The 18,901-nt window shown below is 37.0% G+C and overlaps 1 protein-coding gene and 1 pseudogene across 1 annotated transcript in view; one reads left to right on the forward strand and one right to left on the reverse strand.

Annotated features, from left to right (window-relative positions):
• The window catches only part of NAV3 (neuron navigator 3), a 688,714-nt gene that overhangs the window by 299,463 nt on the left and 370,350 nt on the right, over positions 1-18,901 (forward strand).
• LOC102484543 (S-phase kinase-associated protein 1 pseudogene) overlaps positions 14,812-18,901 on the reverse strand; it is a 37,171-nt pseudogene continuing 33,081 nt past the window's right edge.

Consider the following 18,901-nt stretch of genomic DNA (forward strand, 5'->3'; position numbering starts at 1 on the left):
ATATATATATAAAGGCAGCATCAGTATTCTTTTTTTGTTTGAATTAGTTAATAAATGAAAGCCCCAAATAAAAGTATCATTTCATTGATAGTGATATGTGGCCTTTATGTAAAAAAACTTGTTTTGCTTTAACAATAGCTTATCTGGTGTTTCCATATTAATCAAGAAGAAGTTTCTTGGATGAAGCAACTGTTTATTTTAGGACTTGAATGAGGACAGGATGAAGGAGGATACTATCACACTCAATTTTGGAAAGTCATGAAAGTTTCACCTTCCTTTTTCTCACATTTTGAAAACCAGGAATAAAGTGTGCTATTTCTGTATTTCTATGGTATTAAACACTGCACATTACCATTCTGAATTCCCTTTCTTCTTGATTAATGAAAACTTTTGGCCCATGATTTGATGGACTATATGCATACACCATACTTAAGGAATCAATGTCTTGAAAAATCTGTTAAATTATATGCAGCTATTCTCCAAATCCAACAGGTTTATATTTAAAGAGAAAGAGCCAACAATTCAATTATCCAAATACTAGAGAAGAAGGAAATGTAAAGTATAAACAAACAATAATTCAGCTAAAGGTATGCAGATCAGAAAATGCACTTGTACAACAATGTTAGATTTTATTTACCTGTTTTATAAAATGAATCATTTGTATTTAAAGTTGGAGTAGCTCAATTTTGTTCAGCAGAATGTCAAGGTATATGTTGAGAAGACATTTTCTGATTATTAGCTGAACTTCTGCAGATTATCAAGTAGTTTTTTTTGTTTTTGTTTTTGTTTTGTTTTGTTTTGTTTTGTTTTTAAAGAGAATTTTGCTATAGGGTGTGCGTGCTTGCAGGAGACACAGAGATACAGAAAGAGAGTAAGAAATCACCCTCAGGGAAGAAGGCCATGCCACAATCCCTTCTCCTCCATTCTTCTCTTGGGACTCTGGGCACGCACACACGTGCACCCTGGTGACTTAAGTTGTTGAGTCCTGGCGAGTTTTTTAAGCTGTTGTGGTCCAGCCCACATTAGATCATGTGGAAGTCCATCGCCTTAACCACTACCCTTCTGCTTTCTTCTTCTATTCTATTCTATTCTATTCTATTCTATTCTATTCTATTTAGAATCCCCTCTACCCTTACCAGCTGTTGGTATAATGGCTATGTCGCTGGATTCCCATGTAGTCAACCTTGGTTCAAGTCTGCTGACCCAGTGTTGTGTGTGTGAGCGTGTGTGTGTGTGTGTGTGTGTGTGTGTGTGCCCAAGACCTATGGAGGAGAAGAGATGGGGGGGTGTTGATTTCTTGCTTTCTGTCTCTGTCTCTCTCTGTCTTTCTGGCAAGTGCATGTGCCCTATAGAAAAAACCTCTGCTGTGCAATTTTTAGTTTCTTTGTAGTATATACTTCAATATGCAATTCTCTTATTATTATTTTTTGGAGGGATTGCGACATGGCCATCCCTCTGGGGAATGATTTCTCATGTTCTGTTGCTCTCTTTGTGTCTTTCTGGTGCATGGACGCACCTGGTAGCAAAAACTTCTCCAAAAAATAAAAATTAAAAAATCCCCTCTACGCAAACTGCTGTGCAATTTTTATTTTCTTTATAGTATGTACTTCAAATGTAATTCTCTTTTTTTTAAGAATGTATGCATGATGAATGTAGATGTCTTACCTGTCTAGATGTTTTTGACCTCTGATACCTGCCTGAAGTATAGTCTCACACAAAGAGATGATATGATATGATAATTAAATATCCACTGAAAGAGTGAATGATGGGGCCAGCAGTTGGCATAATGGCTATGTCACTGGACTACCATGTAGTTGTCCACAGTTCGACTCCCAGACCTAGTGGCTTAAACTCATGCTGGGCATGCGTACATGCGTGCCCAAGAGTGGAAGAGAGGGGATTGCAGCATGGCCATCCCCCCTGGGGGGGTAATTTCTTGCTTTCTGTCTCTCTCCATCTTTCTGGCAAGTGCACATGCCCTATAGCAAAAGCCTCTTTAAAAAGAGAGAGAGAGAGAGAGAGAGAGAGAGAGAGAGAGAGAGAGAGAGAAAGAAAAGAAAAAAAAAAAAGAAAAAGAAAACAAATCAAAACCAAAAAAAATAAAAATAAAAACAAAGAATGAATAATGAATGGATGAGTGAGCTGACCAGGAGTAACCTCATGAAGACTGAAAGCATTTACTCTTCAGTAGAATTAGCCTTCCGGCATCAGGCACACATTATGATTTATTCTAATTCTTTATAGACACTAACTAAATGTGACAGTATAACATCTATGAGAAAGACATTAGTGTTGCCAAGGAATGATTAATTTAATTGAGATGTGGATAGTGAGTGAGGGAATCAAGTATTTTTATTTACATTAGCTTCATCTATAAAGATGGATGATTGAATTACAATTTATTCAATCCATACTTCAAAACTTTTTTATAGTTCATGGAGATGAAATTACGTGCTATTGTTCTTTATTTCTTCCTCGTTAAACTTTGCTTTCAAAATTCTGTGACAGATTTTTGGTCAAATCGTTTCCATTAAAAAGTTCTGATTTTAAAAACTAATAGTTTAAAACTGCCACACATCAAAAAACAAAATGGTCCACAAAACATTTTTTTCATTCCTTCTGAATGTTTTACGATGCATTGTTATCATTAACCAGTCTTTTACTATTAAACTTAAATGACCAATTGAGACAAACAATCACATAAGCAGTGAAGCCAGCTGCTTCCATTGGTAGGTCATTTTTGCTGTCACCAGCTACATTTCCACACTGAACATCTTTGAGTAAAGATTGAAGTCCACATTTTCCCCAGGAAGAGCTTTACTCAAAGATTCATGCTGCATTTGAACAGACTTTATTTCAGTTGTTACAATGACTGGTGCCAAGATGACCACCATACCAGGTTTGAGCACACCAGTCTCCCCTTAACACACAGGGACAGTGCAAATACTACCAATTGTGTATACTTTCAGGAGGGGCAGATGCAAGGGCTTGTCAGTTGGACAAGCTGGTGGTAGGATGCAGTCCAGAGCTTTAAACACTGTAGTTCTACTAGCATTGCTATTTTTCACGAGTGACTCTCTATCCCTTGAACCATGTCATGTTACCATTTGGCTCCACCATGTTGTCACCATTCCAAGCAGAAATTGGCACAAATACTACTTCATTGGTATTGTAGCCAATTTTCCCATTGTAGGTGCTGACTTCCTTAACAATTTCCTTGTATTTCTTCTGAACATAGGGTGGCTAGGTAGAATCTATTTTGATAACACGAATGATTAGTTGTTTCATATTCATTGTGTAAGCCAGAAGGGCATGCTCACAGGTCTGTCCCCTCTTGGAGATACCAGCTTCAAACTCATCAACACCAGCAGCAGTAATCAGGACAGCATAGTCAGTCTGAAATATGCCTGTAATCATGTTTTTGAAAACCCTGTGTCCTAGGGCATCAATGGTAATTGCATAATACTCCCTGGTCTCAAATTTGCATGGGGAGCTGTCGATGGTGATATTACAATCATGTTCAGGTTATCCAATACCAATACCCAGGCATACATGAAGGAGCCCTTTCCCATCTCAGCCTCCTCAAATTTTCCAGTGGTTCTTTTGTTGGTCCCACCAGTGGTGGTGGGACTTGCTGAAATCTGTGTGTCCAATGACAACAATGTTGATGTGAGTCTTCTATTTTCCCATTTTTGGCTTTGATTTAACAGTGTTTTTCACAACACTTGTGTTCTGGTGGCAAAACTATTGTGAAAAATGAACTATATGCTATTATTCTATTATTATTTTCTTTTGAAATAGAAGGGAAACTGCTATGTGGACATTCCTATTGAGGAAGAAAGAGAAATAGATGTTCACTTTATTCTTATAATGTCTGCAAGGCCACCAGATATTCCAAACCCTTTCCCAATGAACATAATGGAATTTGCATTTGTAGTATAATCATCTGTTATTACAAATGCATTTTCCAAGGAAGAATTCATTGTTCTTTCTTTAGAAGTATTCCTGTCTTTGAAATATGTAACTTGTCTCACTAATTTATGTTTATACCCTTGAAATTAATTTTGTTTGTCTTGTTGTTAATGATAAAAAAGAAGTTTTAGTCCAGCCATGGTAGCATACTCTGATGCCACTACTTAGCAGGCTGGGGCCATATGGGGGATCTGGGTTTAATTCCCAGTCTACCATAAAAATGCAGAAGATGGGACCAGCAGTTAGCATAATGGCTGTGTTGCTGGAGTCCCATGTAGTCGACTGCGGTTCGAGTCTCTGACCCGGTGTCTTAAACTCACGCCAGGCGCATGCACATGCATTCCCAAGATCCCAAGAGGAGAATGGAGGAGAAGGGATTGCAGCTTGGCCATCCTCCCTGGGGGCTGATTTCTCGTTTTCTGTCTCTCTGTCTCTCTCTGTCTTTCTGGCAAGCACACGCACCCAATAGCAAAAAACCTCTCAGAAAAAAAAAAAAAAAATCCAGAAGAGATGGTATGTACCTATAGTCCCAACTACTCAAGAGGGTGAGGCAGGAGTACTGTGAGATAGTGAGACCCCTATCTTAAAAATAAAATGGCTTGAGACCAGCAGATGGCTTAGTGGTTACATTGCAGGACTTCCACATGGCTAACCTTGGGATCCCCAGGTTGAGCGCCAGACCAGGTGGCCTGAAAAACATTCCAGCCATGTGTGTGTTCATGCCCAAAATGCCAAGAGGAGAATGAAAAAGGGACTGTGGTACCCTCATCCCCTCCCATGTGTCTTTCTTTGTCTCTGGAGAAAGTATGTACCCTATGGCAAAAATAAATAAATAGATAATAAATAGATAGATTAAAAAAAAAGTTTAAATATTCTTTGTGTTATAATGTAAGACAATATTTTAAAGGATAATACTTAGGATTTTTTTTTTTTAAGTTCTAAGTTACCATATTTAACAAACAGCTAGTGCCATACCCCAGTGGTTAAGGCCAGATTTGGATCCAGGGTCAACCTGCAGATGATCGTGCATCTGAGCATGCCTGTGATCCTGGTGGACTGGAGGTGGGGGAATTGCGATGTGGTAAGACCCTGTTGAGGGACTCTGTCTCCCTCTCTCTCTTCCTCTCTGTTTCTCTTTCTGAAGGAATAAATAAAGTAAACTTTACAAATGCATGAAAAAACAACCTGTGCGCTTATGTGTGTTGGCTATTCATTTGGCATTATGGGATTTTTGTCAGGCTACCACTAGAATGTGATGGCATTTTCCAGTATTTGTTTACCAAATACATTTTGTGAAGAGTAATTCATAATAAAAAATTTAAAGCACAAACTTGCAAGCAGAAAATGCTTTGAACTTTACAGAAAGCAGACATCCATATCCACAAGAGAAAAATGATTATTGAAACAGTTAAGCTAATGTTAAATGATTGATCAATGTAGATAGAACATGAATAGTGGTAGAGAAATTTTGTGGGTGTTGGCATTTTTTTCCCTATATTCTATTCAATACTAAATGTTCTGTTATAAAGGTTTGGAAGGTTCATACAGTAATACCAGATATAAAAACACAGTTTTTAAAAAGACTTTGCTTAAATATGAATGAGTTAGCTTAAGTCACTTCTGGCTCATGCAAGCTCAACAGGCCTTCTGGTCTATGCAGCCACAGAGGCACTTTGATTTGAATCACAAAAGTCAAGTGATCCAACAACCACAGCATGCTGAACCAAACATTTTCTTCTATCCCACATCAAGACCAATAACTGAAATTTCACAGTTTAATTCTAATTACGTAAGAATTCTCAGAAGTGACTTATGAGAAATTTGCTGTACTTGTTAGTTACAAGAAATGTGCTTTTAAATTAGGACTTAAAATCTCATGTTTGAGGCCTAGAAAGTATATCATAGTGATATATTCTTATTGAATAACTCAGTAAATAGTTCAAATAGATTAAATGATCACTTAAGAGTAATAGATGAGGGGAACCAGCAGTTAGCGTAATGGCTATGTCGCTGGACTCCCACGTAGTTGACCACGGTTCGCGTCCTGGACCCGGTGGCGTAAAACTCACGCCGGGCACGTGTGCGTGTGTGCCCAAGATCCCGAGAGGGGAATGGAGGAGAAGGGATTGCGGCGTGACCATCCCCTCTGGGGGGTGACTTCTCGCTTTTTGTCTCTCTGTCTCTCTCTGTCTGTCTGGCGAGCGCACGCACCCTATAGCGAAAAGCCTCTCAAAAAAAAAAAAAGAGTAATAAATGAGAAGAAATCCTTTTACTCTCCAATCAAAGCTTTTATCTGTAGTCCAAAACTCCCATCAAATAACCTGAAGCATTCATTCCCAGTGAAGACAAAAGTTTAGAAAACCTCTTACTCATATTCACCATCCTCATCAGTGTCAAATAAAACTATTAAAAAATGTTCTTGAGAAAAAGCAAATAATTTAGTGACAAATAAACTTAGTCATATGACAGATAAAACAAGCAATAATTCTATCACCTTAAAGGGTACCCAACATTATAAGAGGATAAATTAAATTATTCAAGGAAGAAGTGGATTAAGTCCAAAATACCACAATTATTCATTGTTCCTTCTTGCCATTGTATTTTTTATTACATGGTTGATTTCTACTAAGCTTTTTCTCCAAAGGGGTGCCTGGCTAAAATGCATATACAGGGCTTAAGTACTTCTTCAAAAAAATTATATATATATATATATATGACTTGCTATTGAAATATGAATTAATATTAATCCTGGATTAGTTTCAAGTATAGTAAAATTAGCATATAGCGGAGTGAGGTGGTTAGAGAGAGATGAGTGTTGAATAGGCCTTGAAAAGTGTTAAATCGATGGGTATAAGACAAGGAGAAAGTACATAAAGAACATGTACTTTACACAAGATTAGACATCTAGAATGCTCTAGAATATTTAAATAATCTGTGAAAGGCCCCACTATGTTAGGCAAGTCACCACTAGACCTATGGTACTAAACCCTTCAGTAAACCCAGTGGTATAATAATCAAACAAACAAACAAAACACTAAAGTAATTAGTTTGAGTAACTGCAATAAAGTGAAAAATTCCTTTCATGATAATAGAGTAAACCAGAACATGCTGTTGTGACCTCCCACCCAACTCTCAGGCCCAAAACATATTAAAAAAAAAAAATAGGCAACTTGGAGTTCCAGACTACATGGATTCAGTAGATTACTGGATGGATCCCTCAGTTGATCAAGTGTGGATAACTCTAGGTCGTTCACTAGAGAGGACTAGAAAGTGGAGTGGACTTGGGACCAGCAGATAGCATAATGGCTATGTCACTGGACTCCCACGTAGTTGATCATGCTTCGAGTCCCACATCTGGTGGCTTAAACTCACGCCGGGCGCATGCGTGTGCGTGCCCAAGATCCTGAGAGAAGAATGGAAGAGAAGGGATTATGGCGTGGCCATTCCTCCCTGGGGTGATTTCTCACTTTCTGTCTCTCCCCCCCCTCCTTCTGGGGAGCGCATGCACCCTATAGCAAAAACCCCTCTAAAAAAAAAAAAAAAAAGAAAAAACAAAGAAAGTGGAGTGGAATTATATTAGATAACATTCTGCATCTCAGGTGTGTACTCTGCATTGTGAATTTGCTTGTTCTGTTATAAACCATAGTGGATGCTTTCTTAGCCAAGTTTGAATCATTGTCTTCCAGTCTTCAAGCCTTGCAGATGGATCTTACTTAGAGACCTATTAAAATTAGAAAGTGCTTTAGAATACTGCAGCAGCATGCTGGGATCACTGGATTATAGTGTGGTGAGAAGCAACCCAGGGATATGTTACTCTGGACTGAAAATAAGTCCTCCTAAAACATTCTTAATTCCTCCATCAAACCTGGTTGATTTATGAATATGAGTACCTCAAATGTCACCACACAAAAACTACCCCTGCAGATCAGTATAAGTCATTTAAACTGATAATTTAGAAAAGGATGTGAGAATACTATTCTCTCTTAGTTAAGAATGCAAGGCCTATGTAATATGGGAGAAATGAAATCAATTGGAAAGGAGCTGGGCTTTGGACAGAACTGACTTACGTTCTTAGGTTTGTACCTCTCAGTCCAGTGGCCTTTGAGCAAATTGCCCAACCTCTTATAAGCCTCAGTTCCCCAACTGCTATGAGGATTTGATTAAATAACTTCTTGATGTCTAGCAAGTAAATGTCCCACTTGGGTAAAATATTTTCAATATTTAACAAACATGAAAATAATTTTGAATTGAAAATTTGTTGTGGTAGTAATGGTGTTTATGAAACTAGCTGTCAATGCAATGATATGCCAATGATCATATATTTGGAAATGAAAATTTATATCTTTTTTTTAAGAGAGGATTTTGCTATAGCGTGTGTGTGGTTCTTGGAGAGACAGTGAGAGAAAAAGTGAGAAGTTACTCCCATTAGGGTAGCCACGCTCCAATTTCTTCTCCTTCATCCTCCTCTTGGAATTTTGGGAATGTATGCACATGTGCCTGGAGTGAGTTTCAAGCTGCTGGGTCTGGGAATTGGACCATGGTCGGCCATGTGGAAGTCCAGTGCCTTAACCATTATGCCACCTGCTGGCCCCTGATCTTTTCTAAAGTTTATTTTCCCCCCTGAAAGAGACAGAGAGGTCGAGAGACATTGAGATGGAGACAGAGAGATATAGGTACTCCTACCAGGGTCCTTATGCCACAATCAACCCCCAGCTTTGCCAACCTGAATCACAGGGATGCATACGTACATGAGTCCCCAGCATATACAGGGAAGTTTTGGGACATGAACCCATGATCTTCTCGTGCGTATCTAGTTGCAACTGCTATGCTACCACCTGACCCCTAAAATTTGTCTTAATAGATGGGATCCTGATCATGTCAACCAGTTTGAATATAGTATACACTCTCCCTCCTTAAGGTTTATGGAAGTGCCAATTTCATTTGAATTTATCTTACCTTGTTCTTAACCTGGTGAACTCTTAAATGTTTTTCAGATCTCATTTCAAGTTTTACTTCCTTGGGACCAACTTCAATGACCATCTTCCTCCTTCTCCCACATCTAGATCAGTTCCCTTTGCTTTATGCTCTCTTGTAATATTATATCCTTTTCATTCAGAGCCCTTCATTTTTCATAATATATTTGTTATTTAGATAATTTTTGAGTGTTTATTCTACAGGGCTATAAGTTTTATAGGGAGAAAATCCATGAGCTTTTGTCCACCAATGTATTTCTAGTATTTAACATTGACTAAGCATGAAGTAACCATGTGATGAAAGAATGAATGTGTGATGCATGTGTTCAGTTCTGTTTTATGCATCATTTTTCACTGGAGTAGGAATAAGTAAACACAGATGTATTCTTTTGTTACTACACAACTCAAATTTTATCTCTACAAAAATTTACTAAGAAAATATCTAAATACTACTGAAATCTTGAACAAGGGTGGCCAGATGGTGGTGCAGTAGTAAAATGCAACACTCTGTGTGGCAATCCCAGTGGGAAGGTTTCCAGTTTAGATTCAGGAAACTGGCTGAGTATATTGGTCATATCTATAACCGATGATTGAGGGCCAGCTAGGGCTGGTGTAGATCATAGTGCTGATCTCGTTGGATACTTTCTGTCTCTCTCTCCTCTCTCTTCTCCTCTCCTCTCTCCTCTCCTCTCCTCTCCTCTCCTCTCCTCTCCTCTCCCCTCTCTCAGGATACCATCTCACTTCTTTCTCTCTCTCTCTCTCTCTCTCCCTCCCTCCCTCTGTCTCTTTCACTCATGGGAGAAATAAATAAGCATTAAGGATTGTCTTTGGGCAGGTACCCAGGAGTGGAACTGTTGGGTCATATGATAGCTCTATTTGTAGGTCTTTCAGGAACCTCCATATTGTTCCACAGTGGCTGTACTAATTTACTTTCCCACCAGCAGTGTAGGAGAGTTTCTTTTTCACCACAGCCTTCCCAGCACTTAGTATTCTTCATCTTTCTAATCTTAGCCATTCTAACTGGGGTTAGGTGGTATCTCATTGTGGTTTTGATTTACATCTCCCTTATGATAAGCGATATTGACCATTTTTTCATGTTTTTTGGCTGTTTGTATGGGGGTGGAGTGGGAGGGAAAGAATCAAGGGAAATAAAAAGAAAAGCAGTAAAACATTCAATGAACACAAAAGTAGAAAAGTACTTGATGACAATGTGTATGGTAGTGTTTTTGACTGGATTAACATACAGTGTATTCATGCGGAGAAAATTGATTTTCAATGTTGTAAAGATAAATAGTGATTGATGTAAAAAATAAGAAAAAGTGTTATTTGTGTGTGTGTGTGTGTGTGTGTGTGTATGATACTTTTAGATTCTGCTTACAAGCTTTTAATTTAGGTGGTTGGAAATAAAAACCAGTTAGTAAATTACCTATATACTTTATTTTTATCAGTAAAATCTGGACAAGAAAAAAAGAGTTGTCTTTGTTAATTAAAGGAAGAAAAATAGTGGCTAAACTGTGGTGTAGCAAAATAACACAACAGCCTTCAAGGCTGTCTCACATATAAATGTTCCAGGTTCAAATCTGGAGACAACCCTGAGTACACCAGGCATGTGTGCCCCTGATTGGGGACTGGCTGAAGTTGGGGCAAGACTCTGTGTTTATTCTCTGTTTTTCTAGTGGAAAGAAAAGAAGTAGGAGAGAGTGAGAGAGTGAAAGCGAGGTGGGAAAAACATAAAGGAAGTAAGGAAAGAGAAAAGAAAGGAGAGAAAGGGAAAAAGAAAGAAAAGGAAAAGAAAAAAGGGAAGGATAGAAATGAGGAAGAAAGTAAAGAAAGAACTTTTAGAAACATAGAAATAGGTATATACAAATTTGTAATTCTCATATCTCTAATTTCAAGCAAGACTATATAAGAGGAACAGTTTCAAAAAGTTTGTGGAAAAAATATTGTAAAAATAAGCATGAATTTCAAAAACTATTTCTACCCTATGACCACAATAAACTCATTGTTTAATTTTTTCATGGGTTTTTGAAATCGCTGTATATTGAGTTGAAATTGATTAATTTTAGAAGATTGAATTAGAGTAAAGGCCAGAAAACTGAAACATTTTGCTTTTTGTGAGTGGGACATTCAGGAATCAGGATCAGGGAGAAATATCGAGGCTGAAAATGAGATTTTAACAAGTCAGCAAGTCCATTAGTCATGGTGCTTCTGTTCCATATGCTGGCGAGTGTGTGAGTTGGAGTCTGCTGCACACCAGGGAAAGGGAGGGAAGAGACCATGGTGGGAAAAAAAGACAGTGCTTCAGGAGAACTGGGAAGAAGAAAGACAGTGGGGGACCTGGCAAGAAGCAGATAATCCATGAGGATCTTATTAACTGAGAGAGGAGAAGGGTTTAAATTGAATTCTAAAAAGCACCATTTTTCATGAAATTCAAGGATAGTCATCAATCATAACTTAAAAGCAAGGTGAGAGTCTCGGTAAACATGGTTTCATTTTTATCACCAGGAATGGGCTCTATTCTTAGGATTTTCTGGAGACAATGAGGAGACTCAGGGATAAAAAACACAGATGTCCATGTAGAAACATGTGAATGCATGAACATGTGTATATACACACACACACACACACACACACAGAGATAGGACAAAGGATGAAATAACATGGCACATGAAAGTAACTGGCCCTGGATAAGAGGCCATTTATTTTAGTACTTAACTATATGCATTTACAAGAGTATTGAAATATATATATCATATAGAGGCCTCATCTTCCTAGTAGCTTGTAGTCAAGTTAAAGGAGGACAATAAACAATAAAATATAGATAACATTTGCTAAAAATTGCCTTTGAAATTTCCTTGAAGAATAGCACATACAATATTTTTGTGGACCATATTAGCTTGCAATTTCTTGTGCAGGCTTTTACTCTAGCCTGCACACCTATTGCCATTTCTTTAATTGAGCATGAAGTAAAGTGTTCTTATGCTTGAGACCAGCTAATATGGGGTGAAAAATGCCATACATTCTGCTGGCTGAGTACAGTGGAATTTATGTTCAGTTTACAAGGACTGCAACGCCACTATAAGTGCTAAAGTCCTAGAAATAATAGCATTCAGAAAAACAGGAGATAAATGCAGCTAGCAGTTAGTAGAAATGCTGGAATTAGAGCTGAAGGTGAACCTTGAAGCGTGGATGGTAGGAGGAAGACCATGGTCTCAGGGAAGAGTCTTAGGCTCAGGGACGCTCTGGTCAGTGAGGTTAGGATCCACTGTCTAGTTTTAGTACGTACCACTAGTTCATGACAATTCTGGGAGCCAAGAAAAGATCTAATAGAGTTACAGGTACTGAAAAAGGATTAAAACGTTTCACTCGCTTCCAGATGAAGCCTTGGCACTGTGTCATTTTACTTAAATTATGTTTGCCAAGATTTAAACTTCTCGTTTGTGACCTGCTCAATTTTAGAGCCCTCTAAATATGTGATTATAGCTCTGATCTTAACCTATGTAGAGCTGTTTTTGATATTTTTTCTATCGTGTCGAATAAATGTAATCTATGCTCATTTCAGAGAATTTGGAAAATACTGAAGAAAATTTTAAAAATTCTTTAATGCCATTTCTCAGATATTACTTAAACAGCTTAGTATATTAGTATACATACTTACAGTTTTAGATATTTGACTTCATGCAATTTGCATGTATCTCAAAATATCCTTTTAATTAAATATTCGTAAAATATTCTCTACATTTGGGAACCAGCAGTTAGCATAATAGCTATGTCGCTGGACTCCCACATAGTCGACTGCGGTCTGTGTCCCGGACCCAGTGGCTTAAAACTCACGCTGGGCACGTGTGCGTGCATGCATGCCCAAGATCCCAAGAGGAGAATGGAGGAGAAGGGATTGCCACGTGACCATCCCCCCTGGGGGGTGATTTCTCGCTTTCTGTCTCTATGTCTCTCTCTGTCTGTCTGGCGAGTGCACGCGCCCTATAGTGAAAACCTCTCCAAAAAAAAAAAATACTCTCTACATTTTACATATATTGATTAATTTCATTTTTAATGATTGAAAATATCCCTTCAATATATCTAATAAAATTTAATTCAATACATCCTGGTGTTTAGCATATCTATTATATGTAATTTTTGCTTAGAGCTTTTATAAAGTTTTAGCAAATAACTGTTTCTTTCCCTTAGAGTAAATATCTTGAAAAGCGAATGATGTTAACATTTTAAAAGATGTATCTTACATCATCCCATGTTATATCATATGTGAAATTTCTTTCTAAATTTATTCTTTCAGTAACAATGTGCGAAAGTAATCATTTCTCTAGCCCCAGCTAGGTGTTACTTTATAGTATGTTCATTCTACTCACTGAGGTTTATGCCTAAAGTCATACTTGTGTTCATGGATATGTATATATCAGCTGTGCTTGCTATAGAAAATATTTAGATTAATTAAGATCTTTAGTGAAACAATACACAGTAGGTGGAAAAAGACATAGAAAGCAACCATGGATACCAGAGATAATGTGCGAGGTGAGTGGGAGATGGCAGAAGGTGAGAGATAGGGAATCAAGGATAGGAAAAGAAGGTAAAATATACAGGAATCAAGAAATGGAAAATTATTTGTTGACGATAACACGTATGTTGATATATTTGACTGAGTCAACGTGCAGTGTATTCTGCATGGGAAATCTCAGTTTGTATGCTGCAATGAAGTACAGTGAATGAATATACTTAAATAAATTTAAACAACAAAAAAAGAAAATCTATAAGTACAAAAAAGTATTCATTCCTCCATAACACTGCTAACACTAGGCATTAGAATTCAGCATTTCTTTTTTTTTTTTGGAGAGGTTTTTTACTATAGGGCACGTGCGCTCGCCAGACAGACAGAGACATAGAGACAGAAAGTGAGAAATCACCCCCCAGGGGGGATGGCCACGCCGCAATCCCTTCTCCTCTATTTCCCCTCGGAATCTTGGGCACACATGCACACGCGCCCGGCGTTGAGTTTTAACCCACCAGGTCCGGGACATGAACCGTGGTCGACTACATGGGAGTCCAGCGACATAGTCATTACGCTAACTGCTGGTTCCCCAGAAGTCTTTTCAATTTTTGCAAATAGTTTGGAGAGATTTTATTTAATTTTAATTTTTCCACGTGTCTTTTTCCATTGAAATACCAACAGATGCTCTAGTTACATTTAAGAAGAAAAACACATCCGAATAAAAACAAACAAACAAAGCAGCCACAAACTGGGCAATAGCTAAGTCTGTAGGCAACATATTCAAAGCTGACATGATTCAAAACAAAACAAAACATGAAACTCCTCAGATCCAATTAAGTGAGCCCTGCTGCATTTAGGCTAATCATTACCAGTGGTACTGGTACTCCTTGACTCTAGGTGGTTGGAAGACATCCTAATATCCCTACTCAGAACATTCACTGAGCCCTTTTCCAGTTTCCAACTCATGAATAAAGGTATTATTTTACTTCTATTTCAGTAAACTTTTTGCAAGTTGCTTCAGTTACAATGACAACTTTTAAAAGGTCACCAAAGTTAACTGGATGATTAATTAAGCAGAAATGGCTTTACAAAAAGAGAAAAAAATGAAATGCCACTTTCCATAGAAAATCCATGGTTTAGTTTTATTCAGAACAAAGGCAAAAGTAACTTTTGATCATTTAGAAACTGAGCTATAGGTTTGGAATCTGTACTCAAATGACACAGGCAAAGAGGACAGTATTCTAATATGATTGATTTGCAGCTGCAGTTGTCTACTGTTTTTCTAATATTAACAATTGTAGAGAAAGTAGTGCAACTAGTGTATGGAGCCACCCTTAGTGTTACAGTGTCAGGCACAGCGTTTCACTTCTCTTCACACCACTGGTTCTCTTACATACCTGGGCTTCCTCCTCTTCAGTAAAGTCATTTTTGATATTGGAAGTCTTGCAAATCTCCTCAGGAGTTTTCCCCTTGATCATATTGGCAACAGTCTTGCATGTAACATCAAGCAAACCTTTGATGTCTAAGTAATTTGCAGCCAGGGTAAGTTCAAAAAGTATTTCTTGGTCAACTTTCAGAAATTCTTGGTCCCAAACAGGAAAAATCATCTGCTCGCTCTTTGTTCTCATCATCCTCAGGAGAGGGAGGGTCATCCTTGTTGTGGGAACATTCTGGAATGACCTTTTTAATTATGGCTGCATGAACATTTGGTAGAGGAACTGGGTCATCCTCTCCTTCATGATCCATTCCCCAATCTTTCACCATGGTCTTGACAGTCAAAGATTATTTGGCGATCTCCGTATCAACTTCAAATATCTCTCCATCAGAATTCTGCAGCTTAATTGAAGGCGTGGTGCTCAGTCTTAAAAGCGATGGCTTGCCAGAGGCTGACCAGAGCAGAGCACATCAGCTGATAAGAGAAAAGTAGAACATAGGGCACTCCCTTTGGATATATTTTTAAAAACATCTATCCTTATTTGCATTGTTTTATTACTAATGAACAACTTCTTGTAGGTAGGAAAAAAATTGAACTTTATATTCCTTTAGATAATAATGATTATGTGTAAGGTATAACTTATGGATTTCTCAGAAAGTATTATGTCCGTAATTACCACCTGGGAGCTCTTCTGGAGCCAGTTGCACAATCCTGCAATGCTTTAGATCATTGATCTTTAAAATGTGGTTAATAATATCACCTTACCATGTTATTGTAATAAGTAAATGAATTATGTGTATGGGACACCAGGTTCGATAAGTCTCCATAGATTTTTGTTATTCAGCTGGAAGTTAACAGTTTCCAGACCGGCAGGTGGCATGGTGGTTAAGGGCGCTGGACTCCCACATGGCCAAACACAGTTCGAGTCCCAGACCTGAGGGCTTGCTTTCTCACTTCCCCTCCCTCCCTCTCTCTCTGTCTCCCTCCCTGTCCCTCTCACTCACTCACTCTGTCCCTCTCTGATCAAATTAAAATAAATAAATAAAATAAAGTTAAATAAAAATAATTCTTTAAAAAAGAGTTTACATGAAAAATGTACAGAAATATACATTAGAGAATATTAGCTGAAATGGCATAATGAAGCTGCACTGTATTTAATTCTAGGTAAAATGCATTTATAAATACATGCCAGTTGGCAGAAGCACAATTCTGTATGGCAAGACTTTAGCAGCTGCTAGTAAAAGTCAAAGGGAGGTTTATTTTTGCTCATTTTCAAAACTATTTTTTATTCCAGAGGGCACATGTGCACAACGGAGAGGGAGAGAGAGAGAAAGAGAGAAAGCACCCCACAATGAGGTGTGGCCATACCTTTCTCTGCTTCTCCCTACTGTCAGGATCCTGAACACACAGGTACACATGCCCAACATGTTTTTCAAGCCACCAAGACTAGGATTCAAACCATGGTCAGTCATGTGAGATCTAGCTCCTAATGCACAGTGCCCAACAACTGTGCCATGGGGCTGGCCCTGTTTGTTTTAATATAGAGGAAAATGGCTAAAAAATTTTTTCTTCAATAATATTTTTCAGAAGACCCTTTTACTTTGAAACTGTGGACAGCTATACACATTTAAATTGCTATTCTTGAACAGTCCATGCCTCGGGACCTTTGCACCTACTGGTCCTCTACCTAAAGTGCTTTATCGCTCCTCACAAAGCTTGTTCCCGTACTTTATGTAATTGGACCTATATGATACCTCTTCAACAAGATTTTTCTCTGATTGCAATTCTGCAATCAGTATCTCATCACTCCTCATTTCATTTTCTTGCTTTATTGTTCTTCTTAGGACTTATTGATGCCTATAATTATTGATTAGTTTTCCAAATAGAATGTTAGCTTTTTGAGAAAAAAGATTTTGGTTCATTTCTTTCTGTGTTCTCAATTTCTGAAATACTTCTTGGCATATAAAACACACATAATACATATTTGTTAATGAATTTATGAATAAATGAATAAATTGAGCCTATTAATAATGAGGAAAACAATTAGGATTTGATTATCTAGACAGAATTTTCTGATGATCTCCTTGCTCATATGAATTATGTATTCTATTGACTGTAAATATTTAGGTTATATGTAAACAAAATAGTCGTACATTTCAAATACATTATTGTAAGTAGTCTCTAATGTGCTTTCAAGTCTTTTTTCATGTTCTTGTCCAGGTTCATTATTACTGAATAGCCCATAGTACATTTTGTATGTTTCCATTCATGTGTTCATCAATCAATAGGCAATTTTTGTATAGATCCATAACTTTCTCTTTTCCCTTATAGTCTTTTTGAGAAAAATATGCATGTCATGGTGGAGAAGCAACTTGGGGGTTCAGGTTTCCAGTCCTTTTCAGGTTTATGGTAGAGTAAGAATGACATGGTGATCTGATAGTGTCCTTGTCTCTATCAGAACACCAAAAGGAATAATGAAGATATGAAAATAAATTTGGAAATATCATTAATTTGTTTCTATCAGCATTTTATTGTCACTGTTTTGAATATTATAGCATTATATCATATCATAAATGATTGCATTTACAATAAATTTATGATAAGTCACTAAGGTGGAAATAGATATTCTTACCATATTTTATAATTACATGAACTGTGCATACCCACCACTTCATTGACATTGAAAAGATGAAAAAAAATTAAAAAAAAAACTGTGAGAAACCAACAGATGGCATATTGGTTACGTTATGGAACTCCCACATAGTCAACCGCAGTTCAAGTCCCAAACCCGGCAGCTTAAAATTCATACTTGGGTGAGTGTGTGTGCATGCCCAAAAATCCAGAGAGAAAAAATGGAGAAGGGATTGCAGCATGTCATTCTGACTGGGGGGTAATTTCTTGCTTTCTATCTCCCTCTCTCTCTCTGTCTCTCCAGCAAGCACATGAACCCTGTAACCAAAATCGCTTTAAAAATAATTAAAAAAAACTAATATGAAATAAATGATCTATGTAGTTGTAACTTTTAAGGACTGAATGCACTCAGGACACCTGTGTGAACAGGAATATGGGAAGTGGAAGGAACCATAATTGTAATTTGAGATGGTTCATGATAAAAATGAAATGAGTAGCTTGTTTCTTCATGAATTAATTTTGTGTTGATTTTATATTTCTTAAACTGATTTAAAACTAAAAATTTTCTCATTACAATATGGCATGCACACAAATACATTTAATTTTTTTGACGAGTCTTTGTCACTAAGTACGATGAATTAGATTTGTATCATTATCTAAACATAAAAAAGAAAGGTGTTTTTTTAATTAAAATAAAACTACAAAGAGTAGAAAAATTATACACCCTATAATTTGAAACACGTATGTTTCAGCCTTATTTCCCTCTACAAGGTATAAGAAGTATTGGTAACTTGTAAGCCACTTTTATATTTTTAGATTAGCATGAAAGTTTATCTTTCTAATCAGTTTGTTAACACTTTCAGATCATTAAGATTTGGCTGCCTACTTTATTTTTTTCCTGCTTTATGTGCTTCAGATGGTCTTTTCTCTTAAGTTCAAAATGAGCATAAATTCTCAGTATGAATTTGAAAGATAAAGTGTGTCACTTTTGTGTTCCTAATCACAATGTTTAAGAATTGTCTTAATTTTAAATGTAAAAAAACACATTACAAAAACCAGGCATATGCTCCATGAACATCTATATCCTTTCCTCAAAGAATACAAGGAATTCACTAAGAAATTTTAGGTAATATTTTAAAGCTACTTATTAAAATACATTGGTTTGCTTTATTTTAAGTTTTATAAGAAATGCCAGAAATTTGAAGAAATATATTTTAAAAAGGAAAATGGAAGCATTTTTAAAAATTGTATCCATCCTCTGTTGATTATATTTTATGTGAATATCGCTTGGGGTTTTAATGATCACTGTTGTTATTATTTTTTTTTTCTTTTCTTTGGAGAAGATTTTTTTTTTTTTTTTTTTTTTTTTTTTTTTTTTTTTTTTAT

Source organism: Tupaia chinensis, unplaced genomic scaffold (genome assembly GCF_000334495.1).
Source record: "Tupaia chinensis unplaced genomic scaffold, TupChi_1.0 Scaffold000085_1, whole genome shotgun sequence".
Classification (NCBI taxonomy): Eukaryota; Metazoa; Chordata; class Mammalia; order Scandentia; family Tupaiidae; genus Tupaia; species Tupaia belangeri.